At 39.9% G+C, this 6890-nt stretch overlaps 1 pseudogene; it reads right to left on the bottom strand.

Moving 5' to 3' along the window:
* Nucleotides 1-273: 273 nt before the first annotated feature.
* On the bottom strand, nt 274-1218 carry LOC131409077 (olfactory receptor 51I2-like; annotated as a pseudogene).
* Nucleotides 1219-6890: the final 5672 nt, after the last annotated feature.

Raw genomic sequence — 6890 nt, 5'->3', positions numbered from 1 at the left:
ACTTGAATTATGGATGATATGAATATATTGGGACAAATAAAAAGGTCTAATTGAAGATCCTATTCCTTGTCAAGTCTGAGACAACTCATTTGTGGCAACCTGTGACATGGCTAATTACAAGGTAAGACAGCCTGATGTTTCAGGTTATGAATTATAGTCAGGCTATACCATACAACTAATGGCAGGTACCCAATCGTAGCTCCATGTGTAGAAGATTGAAACCCTCCATAGGACTAGCTTATTATATCCAGAAATCAGCAATAAAACAAACTCCTAGGGTACTTGCCTTTCCACGGAGTTCTCTCTCTGCTCAGAGTACCAATAACATATTGTGTACCTCTTACTCATTTCTTTAGTCTTAATGGAATAGATAATTGGGTTGAGCATTAGAGGCACAAAGAGATATACCAGGGACATGAACATGTGCACATATTTAGGGGCATGCTTCCCAATCGATGAACCATGGACACACTAACCATGGGCATTTAGAAGATGAGCAATAGCACATCTGTTGACAGATGTGAGACATATGTGTTGAGTGTCTTAAGCCTCTCCTCCTGGGAGGCAATGGCCAGCACAGAGCACAGTATGACCACATAAGAGAGGAAGATGAGCACTGAGTCTAAGTCAAAGGCAGAAACCATACACGCTGTTCATAGTGGTATCTCCACAGGGCAGGCTAATCAGTGTTGGGTGGAAACAGTAGGATGGGTCAATACATTGGCTTTACAAAAGGGCAGACTCTTCAGAAGGAAAGGCAGTGGGAAGACCATAACGAAGTTGCAGGTAATGATGGATACGCCCATGTGAGCCACCAGAATATCAGTGAGCCATGTAGAATAACACAAGGGGTTGCAAATGACCACATAACGATCAAAAATCATGGCCAGCAAGATCCCAGACTCTTTCCAGGAGAAAAAGTGGATGAAGAATATCAGGGTCAGGCAGGCATCAAAAGCTGTCTCTAGGGCATGAAAGCACATGGCAGCCAGTACAGGGCAATGTAGAAAAGGATACACTCAGGTCATTGACAGACAACAGAGAAAGGAAGTAGTACATTGGCTGGTGCAAACTCTGCTCCTCCTTTACGAGGAAGAAAATTAGGATGTTGTCTAAGATAGAGATAACATAAAGCAGAAAGAGGAGAGCAGCTAAACAGTGCTCCAGGCCTTCTGTCTCTGGGAAGCCTGATAGTGTGAAGCTAATAGTGCTTAACATTTTAGTCCCAAAACATCCCATGAGTGTCTCTGAGTGGCTTTTGGGGAAACACAACGAGAGAAAAATGAGGTCTGAAAGTGGAAAACATAAAGAACAAGGAGTGGTCTCTGTCCTCAGGATGGAAGGGACAATGATACTTAGATTCGATACCAAAGCTCATGAAAGTGTCGGGAAGAAGCGAGTTAGTGGTCAATGGTTTCATCTCAGATTAAGTCTGACCATATCCACAAATGGGCTCCAAATCTTTCTCTACAAAAATCCTTGGACTCCTTTCTTTCTTTTTTTTTTTTTTTGACATTCCTTTTTCTTCCTGTCTCTGTATTCTTTACAGAAAGATTCAAATGCTTCTCCAATGGCAGAAAATGATTTTTCTTTTTCTCTCTACCAGTTTTTACCCACCACATCTTCAATAAGTGAGGTACAGTATGTCCTCCATGAATTCTTACCTAATTCTCTCTGCTTACTAATGCATTCCCTCTTATGCAAGTGCTGACGTATGTTGTCTATACTATGAGCTCTGTCTCCTCTCTTGCCTGCTTTCAAGCAACATTCCAGTTTCTCATTCTCTGTTGCTTGAGTTCCTCACTTATTCACTGAGAATCCAGAATCTCATGATCCTCTGCTTCTGATTGCTCTTGGTTTTTCTCTCAAGCATATTCACGTGTTTTTTCCTGTTTAGATTCAAGTTTCTTAAACAGTGCTGTATGTTAGATTATTTGAGGAGCATAAAATAACCTGGCCTGAACCACCCTCATACCAATTAAATCAGAATCTCTGGCAGTGGGACTCAAGAATCAGTAATTTTTTTTTAAACTTCCTAGGACATTCCAATAGGCACCCAAGTTTGAGAATCAGTGGTTTAGATCACTCTTATCAGCTTCAGATATGTCCCACCCAACACCAGCTTCTTTCCATTGAGTATCAATTTCAGGAACTGTTGTCCTAGGAAACAAACACACAAAAACAACAATTAAAAACCTCTTTATTACACCCACCTATTCTTCTAGTAATAACTCATTTCTCTCTTCCCTTTCATAAATAAAATCTTCAAAATTATTTTCTACTCATAATGTCCTTCTTATCTCTCCTCTGTGCATCAATGGTTTCAAATTATATCTCTAGCTCAGACTTCTCTTCTACATATTGACTCAAGCATCTCACTCCCTATGGGACTATCGATTGTAATAGCCCATCAGCATCTCAACCATAACAAATGAAAACTTGAATTTTTTGTTAATCACCATACTTGATCCTCACCAATAACTATCATCTCATAAAAATCCATCACCTTCAATTCATGTGCTTAAGTCAGGAAAACCTAGGAGACGTTTCTGCCCCTCTTCCATTCCCACAACTAATTTTTCTATGACCATCTTGCCAAATTGTACTTAACATTGTCTCTCCTCTCTGTCTCACTTCCAACTGTAATCCATCCCTCAGCATCTTTAACCACGATGTCTGCAGGGCCTTCCTTGCTGATCGACCACCTTAGTGTCATGACCCTCTGTAATCCATTCTCCACAAAGCAGCCAAATTATGTATTTATAATATAAATAAAATGACGTTACCCTCCTACCAAAAATCTTCCAATGGCTTCCCTTACCATTTGAATTAAGAATTCAAATAGAATTCAAACATCCTCACTATGGCATAGAGCAGCATCAGCAGCACATCCTGGGAACTTGTGATCTTTTAATTATTCTAAACACTCATTAATTCTCTGTTCAGAGTTGTATGTCCCTGTTACACATCCTCACATATATGTTTCCTCATGACTGTTTTCACTTTTGCATTATGAATTATTATATATCTGGTTATTCAATTAGTATCTTTCACCCCCATTAAAATATAAGATCACATAATTGGTTGTTTTTCTTCTCATTTAACCTCAACGCTTAGCTGTATCACTAGGCATAGATCCCTGGACTATCAGAGATTATCAGTTCTAGTTCCAATTAATAAATATTAATTAAATAGATAGATAAAATATCTGAAGAAGGAAGTATTCTGACCTACACATTTTTAAGTGTAAAATGAATATAGATAAGTTAAATAACTCTCCTAACACCTAATAACTAAGTTTAACCTCACTTTGTCACATACCAGCTTTGAATTTCACTTATTTCTGCATAATTTATTTTCATATCTATAGTTCAGAAAAAAAAGTACAGAGGAAAACATTTAAAATTCATACTCAGGACCCTGGTGCAAGATATGTACTGAATAAATGGGAACCAATAATGTGGTAATGAAGGAGTATTTAGAGGCTGAGTTTCCTGATCCTCTCTTCATACTGTCTTTCTGCTTTCAGTTTCCCAAACAAAATCTTTCTTCTTTGCCTTTATCCACAGCACAATGAGAATATTGGAAAATGAGTTAATCACACTGATACATTCACACTGGACAACAGCTTCAAACGATGCCTAGCTAGGTCTATACATGCTGCAAACCACAAAGTAAAGCTGTAAGGAGGGCAGATTTGTAACAGCATGAATGGACCTTAAGAGTACTATGCTAAGAGAAATAAGTCAGACAGAGAAAGACAACCACCATATGACTTCTCTCATATGTGCAATATAAACAAACAAACAAACACATAGACAAGGAAAACAGATTGGTTTTTATCAGAGGGGAAGGGGGTAGGGACAGGGTAAAAGAGGTAAAGGGACACATATGTGTGGTAACAGACGGAAACTAGACTTTGTGGTGAACACGATGCTACCTATACAGAAGTCAAAATACACTGATGTACACCTGAAATTTATATAATGTTATAAACCAATGTGACCCCAATAAAGTAATTAAAAAAAAAGAATAAAGGCTGCATAGTGGGATTCAAGAACCAAGAGGTAGAGATGCAGAGCATGGATTAGGGGACAGAAGTGGAGTGCAGGGAAAGTGTCTAAACTTCCATCACATGCAGCCTCTCCTCCTTCAAATATTTGTACTCTAATCACTTTAGGATTTTGAATCTATGAATGAGCTTCCTACAGATCTCTGGGAGAAAATAGCTGAAGTCCCAACTTACCTCCCTAGGGCAGCTCTTGTGGATGGGAGGAGAGAGGAAGGTGAAGCGTCTAGTAGGGAGAAACACTGAACACTCTACACACTCTGCACACAACTTCCCTGCCCGGCTTCACCCTGTTCCTGCCCTGAGCTCCATAATGCTGCCTCTTAAGGGTCCCCTGGGCCCAGTAAGTCCTAGGGATCAGAGAGGTGGCTGGAGCAGGTGATGTGCAAAAAATCTTGAGTGCTCCTTTGTGCCCTGGAATTTCTCAGAATACCACATCTTTGTTTGAGGTTCAGATTTATTTTCCTTACCTCTTCTACAATTAGTCAAAGATTTGTTCACTAAATTGCTAACTCTCAGATTTTTGTGTTAAAATCCACAATAGATTTTGTTTTCACAAAGCCATGTCAAATATAGAAAAAGCCGCTTAGCGCTCTATCAGTGCTAAGCTGTTTAGTATTTACAGAAGAAGTTGTCTCTGCCAGAGACATTGGGCTTGACTGTTGAGATGAATGATTAAAGTTGACTCCCAGCCATTGTTGATTATAGTCTGTCATTTGTCGTCAAAATACATATTGTCACCCAGGAGGTTTATTGCTCCCAGTTTGTAATATGGGATATTTGCCTTAAATACACAGCCTGTGGTTCTCAGCCTTCATTCTGTCCTGATACTTCACATGAACATTTACCACATTTCCAGCAGTAACACTCCTCCACCACATTGCAGCCATTTACAACCTGGTGTAGCTTTGTAAGGGGGTATTTAAAAGGAACATGTAGTTAGTGAACATATCTGAGGAGACTTTGACATACCCCTTTTATCTCTCTTCAGGCAGGTTTCTCTGACAAACTCTGCTAACTAAATTCCTTAAACACTGAGCCAGGCACAGTGTAGGTTTCACAAAATATTGTTGAATGAATAAATTAATAATGAGCTGTTACATTTTTATAAGCAAAAAAACAAAAAACAAATCTTATAAGAAAAATAATTTACCACTAGAATTATATCCACTCCCCTAAAAAGACCTCACATTTTTTAGACCTGGGGTTGAGTAGAGGATAGTGACTAATTATCTCTGCTAGGAGGAATAGAGCTTGAGAAACACTTTAGGAAGAAATTCTCCTGAGTCCACACTACATCAGCACAGTGAGACAGTGTGTCCAGTTGAGAATGGAGTGTTGGATATTCTCCTGATGAGAAAATGCCCTTGCTGGAGATAACCCTAACTCGGAGGATAGACTTTGTAAAACAGTTTCTGGGTGAAGAATACTTCCCATCTAAATGAATTGTAATGCAGTAGCAAAGTAGTCTTGTCCTATCAGAGTTGATCAAGTCTGGAGATGGCTTCATGGAGGTAGGGTTAGCCGTCTTTGAGGTATTCAGAAAGTGAGGCTGATAGTCAGCCATGCCAGGGGCCTATTCAGTATGCTCTCTACCATGCTTTCATTTCTGAATGTTCTTCCACTTCCTGAGCTTACACAGAAATTAATTCCATAGAAGTCAATGCAATATGGACTTGTGTTTTTTAATTCCGTATTATAATCTAGTTATATTGACTTTTCTATGACTCTTACTATAACGCTGTTATGAGAGGTGTGGGGGATTTGATTGGAGATGTAAAAGAACCTTTCCACTCCAAACAAAGGGACTGAAGGTATATTTTGTTATATATAGTGGAAAGTAAAGGTGACAGTCTGTGAACAGATCCGAATAGGTCAAATATTAAGAGGGAAAAACATCAGCTCGACTGGAAAGGGAAAGCATCCACATCGACTGAAGGGAAATGATACAAATCAACTGGAAAGAAAAACACCAGGTTGACGGAAAAGAGAACACACCAAATCAATTATTTACAACAAATCAATTACTCACAACATCCACGCCCCACTGCCAGGAGAGTCCTGTCAATCAACACGGCTGGGCAAGAATCACAGGTCCTGGGCAAGGCGTCCGTTCCACAGGTGGTACTCTTACCAGGCCTCAGTCTCCAGCAGTTTTTTATAGCATCAATACTTTCCAGAGTAAGCAGTTACAGAGCTTTTACAGAGCAAGCATTCAGCGTTCCCATGCACAAATGGTTATCAGTGGCATACATGCACTGAGCCTCCTGGCTATCGTCCCAGCCCGGCAGTTGTGTACATGCATTGTTTACCCTGGTTATCGTCCCAGCCCAGCACAGATGGCCAGTCTGCCCCAGGCTGTGGCCCACAAAGGGCCTTGAAATTTTTACACACTGCAACTATCTCCGTGGAAGAAGGGCCAGTTCCCACCTTGCAGAAAGCAGCTTTTATATTTCTTTTTGTGCTGCTGGCTGTAGGTCAATGGAGCAGCCAAACATGGCTGTACTCACGTCAAGACAAAGGCACAGAGATCAAGAATCCTATTCTATCATAACTGTTGTTCTAGTTTCTCCTCTCTCTCTCTTCGTTGACTCACACCACAGGGGCCCTGGAGAATGAGTTATGCACCCATGAAAAGGCAACACAAAAGCATGACCTTTATTACTCAGAGATTTTTTTTCCGCAAACTTCAAAATAGTTTCCTTACAACCTCAGCTGAACCATATTCAGTATTTTATTTTCTTGAGTTAGAGGCAGGCCTAAGGGGCCTAGAATAAAAGAAGTATAAGAATTTATGTTTTCTAGCCCAAAATCCAAGTAT

This window comes from Diceros bicornis, chromosome 7 (genome assembly GCF_020826845.1).
Source record: "Diceros bicornis minor isolate mBicDic1 chromosome 7, mDicBic1.mat.cur, whole genome shotgun sequence".
Classification (NCBI taxonomy): Eukaryota; Metazoa; Chordata; class Mammalia; order Perissodactyla; family Rhinocerotidae; genus Diceros; species Diceros bicornis.
Note: the sequence above shows the minus strand (reverse complement) of the source record. Positions and strands in the feature narration are given on the sequence as shown.